Genomic DNA, 6000 nt, shown 5'->3' with positions numbered 1-6000 from the left:
TTAAATTGCGTAAAGCTAGCTCTATACTATATCTAGGCCTATAAGGCTTTTAGCTTATTTAGAATATTTTTTAGGGGTGCGGATTACCTCCGTTCTAGTAGCTTTAGGTAGAACTAGCTATATAACTACCTAGGTTTATATAGTAGCTATAGTATTACTAATATACTTCTAACACTTTATAGCTAGCTTATAAGCTTATAAGGCTTTACACTTACCCTTTTAGGATAATTATAGAGCTTTTTTAGACCCCCCTAAGCCTTAGGGATAAGGCCTATAGTATTATCTTATATTATATTACTAAGAAATTTTAAAACTAAGCCTAAACTATCCTAGTATATTTAGAAGTCTCTTTTTACCTATAACACCTCTCTATCTATCCCCTATATTACGCTATATATATACTTATATCTTAGGTTCTTATTAACTTTAACTAACCTAATAAAGTAGCTATACTACCTTAACGTCCCTACTATTATAATTACTACTAACACTACCTAGAGATTAAGCTCTATTATATTATAGTAATTATAGTAATTATAGTTATAGTTATAGTTATAATTATAATTATAATTCCCTTTAAGTAGCTATAAAGCCTATATATTAGTAGTAGTACCCTTATTTAAATAATAAATATACTAGTAAAAGACGTAAGTATAACACTATTAAAAGATACTATAATAAATTATAGTAAAGGTATATTTCCTAAATACTTATTTTTACTATATATAGCTATATATAGTTTAATAATAGATAGGTTAAAACTAAAGCCCTAAACTTTAAGTAGTTCTAGAGAGTTATAGTAATATTAGGGAGAAGAGGAGTTAAAGTAGAAGAGGAGTTAAAGTAGAAGAGGAGTTTTTTAGTTAATAACTATAGTTTATAGTTTACCTCTAGGCTTATAACTATAGTACTTAAGGCTATAGAAATATTTAAGTAACTACTAGCTCTTTAAATTTCTATTTCTTAACTTCTACTTTAATACTCTATCCTAAAGCTTACTACTAAAGAGAAATACCTTCTTTAATACTTTACACCTTATAATATATAATTATATTATAGGTGTTAAGTAGCTATTCCTAGAGTTATAGATAGTACTTAATATTAATACTAATATAGATATAAAGTACTAGTATACTAAGGATTAAATTAACTTAAACTATAATAATCTTAAGCCTTATAGTATCTTAAGCCCTTTCTTAAATACCTACTTCTCCTCTTTAAACTTATTAGATAATACTACTAAGGACTAATATAAAATTCTCTTTTATATTAATAGCCTATTTACTATAACTCTTATTTACTTAGGTAGTATTACTTTACTAGCTAGTACTAGGATAAATATAAAAGTAAGGTTATCTATTACTATAGAGTAGAATATTTATATTAAGAAGCTAAGAAATATAATAGTAGCTAGAGGTATACTTATAATAGAGTAAAAGGTATATATTAAGATAGTTATAAGTGAGGACTATAATAGATAGCTATAGTAAGTCCTTAGCTAGCTTATCCCTATCTTATAATTATATTAAGTAGGTATAGCTAATAATTATATATATAGGGTAGGTATTAATAAAGTAGTAGATAATTAATTTTATAATATAGGAGGCTTAAGATATAGTATAATAAGACTTATTAGGTATATAGTAACTATAGAAGAGTTTAAGTAATAGTAATATATAAGCTTTATAGCTACTTAAAGGGAATTATAATAGTAGTAGTACTTATACTTTAAAAATATAATTACTATAATATAATAAAGCTTCTTAATCTCTAGGTAGTATTAGTAGTAATTATAATAGTAGGGACTTTAAGGTAGTATAGCTAAGCGTAATATTAGGGATAGATAGAAAGGTATTATATATAAAAAGAGACTTTTAAATATACTAAGATTATTAAGGCTTAGATTTAAAATTTCTTAGTAATATAATATAAGATAATACTATAAGCCCTATCCCTAAGGCCTATAGGGGGTTTAGTCTACTTTATTTTCTAAATACTCTTTAGAAACTAGGTTTTAAAGAAGAAGGGACCTTTAATTTCTTAAGTAAGGGAGGGAGTAGTATAAATACCTTATAAAGAAAGAAGATTAGAAGTAATACTAATATCTTTAAAAGGAATAAGAAGTAAAATAAGATAGTTAAATATAGATTTCTATAAGAACTATAGCTAAAAGCCTATTAGGATAGTAATAATATAACTAGCTAACTACTTACTATTAAAACCTAGAGAAGTATATAATAAAGACTAGAAACTAGCACTATTACTACTAGACTTAGTAATAATAGTATCCTTAACTATAGTAATAAGCTTAATAATAAGAACCTTAGGCTAAAGAGTAGAATTAATTAACTTTATATAATAATAAAGACTACTAATATTAATAGGATATTAGCTACTAAGAAGATACTTATAAAGAGAGGCCTTCTTATACTTTTTAACCTACTCTTTTAGAGCTTTAATAGTTAGTTTATAAAGAGAGTACTAAACTTAATAAGCTTTAGAAGAAGCTAGAGGAGCTAAAGTAAAAGATTTTTTATAAAGAGCTTTCTTCTTTATTAGTAATAGTATTACTAGCTTTTAAGTAGGAGTATACTAACTATATAAGGTTATAGGATATAGGGTTTATATCCTTAAAGAACTAGTTTATATATAAGAAAATTAACTAGATATCTTAGCTATATATTTTTTATTTAGTCTTAGTATCTTTTAGAGTAAGGATATTTAGTCTAATAGTAAAGATACTTAGTCTAATAGTAAGGATATTTAGTTTAATAGTAAGGATACTTAGTCTAATAGTAAGGATACTTAGTCTAATAGTAAGGATACTTAGTTTAATAGTAAAGATACTTAGTTTAATAGTAAAGATATTTAGTTTAATAATAAAAATACTTAGTCTAATAGTAAAGATATTTAGTTTAATAATAAAAATATTTAGTCTAATAGTAAAGATACTTAATCTAATAGTAAGGATATTTAATCTAATAATAAAGATATTTAGTCTAATAGTAAGGATATTTAGTCTAATAGTAAGGATACTTAGTTTAATAGTAAGGATATTTAGTCTAATAGTAAGGATACTTAGTCTAATAGTAAGGATACTTAGTTTAATAGTAAGGATACTTAGTCTAATAGTAAAGATACTTAGTTAAGTAGTAAGCTTATAAGATTATTTTAGTCCTAAAGTAAGGTTAAAATAATATACTAGTATAAAAGAGTAAAGATTATATACTATAGGTAGGGGTAAATAGAAAACCTTTCTAAGTACCCCTATTAGTAAGTAACTTAATATTTTTATACCTTTATAATTTTCTTATTAAATATAAACCTATAAAGTATATAATAGTTTTTTACTAACCCCTTTAACTACTAATATACCTAAGTATCTAGTATAATAGAATCTTCTTCTCTAAAATTACTTTTACTTATAACCTCTCTATTATTATCTTCTTCCTTAGAGATACTTTTACTTATAATCTCCTCTCTTTTTATCTATATATATTATTAAGCTAATAGAGAGTAGCTAGTAGATAGTAGGTTTTAATCTCTTTATTAGTTATTCCCTTTAAAGCTAATAGCGCTAGTAGTATATAATCTAATATATAAGTAATATAAAATAGCTTAATTACCTTAGCTACTTTAAAAACGTTTACGTTATATAATACTAGTATCTCTACTTATTATATAAAATATATAAATATTAAGCCTAACTCTATATATATATTTATAATTAACTTTTATAGTAGAAGTATAAATACCCTAACCTTAAACTTAGCTTTTATAATTCCTTATCTTTTCTTAGTATCTAGTTACTTACTAAACTCTTTTTAATCTACTAAGCTATCCTCTTTTATAGCTAGAGACCTATCTATATATTAGAAGGATTAACTAAAGAGGAACTTCTTTACTACTATTATATATCTATAACTATACTCTTTAGTAAATACTTATCTTTACTAAATAAGACTTTCTAATTATTTATACTTAGTAGTTAGAGTAGCTATAATCTACCTATATTATATCTCTAAGGTAATACCTAGAGCCTAACTTATCTTTACTATTATAACTAAGTTCTTAAACTAACTTATATTATTTACTATAAGCTTAGATTTATATAGTATTACTAATACTATTTATAAAAGTACTAGACGCCTATCTAATAATATAGTAATATAATTATTATATTTAGCTAATCTAAAAAGGTCTAACTTATTATACTATAGTAGCTTTAGTATATTATCTTTAAATAACTACTTACCCTAGGAGTACTAAGAGCGCTAAAATTAAAGAAGTATTTTCTAATCTTAAATATACTCTAATATACTTATTATAGCTACCTTTAATATTATATTTCTTACTACCTAAATACTTATACTAAGTAGGTATTAAGTAAACTTCCTTACTAAGAAGATTACCTTAGGGCTATAAGATCTAACTAAATTTTAGTAAGATAATAAGGGTTAATAAGAAATTACTAGTAGCCCTAAGGTTAAAAAATTAAGTAGCCTTAAGGTACTTAGGGTTAACTTTATAGAGGTAAAAAAAGAATATAAAAAGATAGTTTTATATAGATTTATAGCGCGATTCTAAATCTACGCTTAGTTTTAGAGTAGGAAGTTTAGTTATAAAGTTATTTATAAAAATAGTTTTAGGTAAAGTTTTAGTATTCTTTATATAATTCTAGCTAGTACTATAAGTTACCCTAGGATTTAAAGCTACTATAGCCTTAGAAATTTAGTCTACCCCTTAGAATTTTAGCTTACTACCTAGAATTTTAGCTAGCTACCTAGAATCTTAGCTAGCTACCTAGGATTTTAGCTAGCTACCTAGGATTTTAGCCTACTACCTAGAATCTTAGCCTACTACCTAGAATTTTAGCCTACTACCTAGGATTTTAGCCTACTACCTAGAATCTTAGCCTACTACCTAGAATTTTAGCTAGCTATAGTAGCCTTACCTCTATAGTAGGGCTCTACTCTTAAAATTTAGCTTCTTAGGGACTATCTATACTACCTACTAGAATACTAAGTTATTATCTATAAAGACTATAGCGTAGTGCGAAACTAGATAACTTACTTAAGAGATTACTACTCTACTTAGAAAGGAGAGAGGTAGGCCTTAAATAAATTATATAAGATTAGTAACCTCTTACTTAATAACTAAAAGGATATTACTTCTCCTCTCCTATACTAGCTATTTATATTAATATTAAGTACTCTTATCTTAGTATTTCTTTATTAGTATAATAATACTAGCTATTTATTTATTATAATAAGCTACTATAAGATTTAAAGATACTATAATAAGAAGTACTCCTAGAATTTAAGTAAAGAGGATTACTAGCTATAGGCTTATATTTAAGCCTAGATATTCTTCTCTTTAGCTAGTTTCTAGTACTACTTTTAAGTATAGCCTCTACCTAGTAGTATATTAGTACTAATTTTAACTACTAGCGACGCATTATATATAATAAAAGAAATTTAAGATTTATAAGTAGTCTATACCTAGTTACTTATAATCGCTAACGCTATAGTAGTAAAGACTAACTATACTAGCTAGTTTAAGTAAAATAAGTAGGTAATTTATCTTACCTACTATAATCTTACCTACCTAAGCTAGGTAAGCTATATACCTAAGAAGAATAATATACTACTTTAGGGTGTAGTAGACGTTATTAATAAGGCTATTAAGTGGGTAGTTACTAGTCTATCTACCCTTAGACTTAAGAGCTAGCGCTAGCTAAGAAGCGCTAAAGCTAAAGAGGCTAATACCTACCTAATAGCGCGCCTCTAGAATCCTAAAAGTTAGAAGTAGTACGCTAGCTATATAAAGCGCTTTATCTACTATATCCTATAGGTTTACTCTACCTAAGAGATATAGTATAAAGATAGTAGGAGTAATACTTTATCTAGCTAGTTAAGCTTAGAAGAGCTAGACTTAGATATTAAGGGTTAGCCTAGCTCCTCTTATTATTATAAGGATAAAATATATAACGTAAAGTAG

Source organism: Alternaria dauci, chromosome 1 (assembly GCF_042100115.1).
Source record: "Alternaria dauci strain A2016 chromosome 1, whole genome shotgun sequence".
NCBI lineage: Eukaryota > Fungi > Ascomycota > Dothideomycetes > Pleosporales > Pleosporaceae > Alternaria > Alternaria dauci.
The sequence above is the reverse complement of the archived record's forward strand: the minus strand, read 5'-3'. Positions refer to the sequence as shown.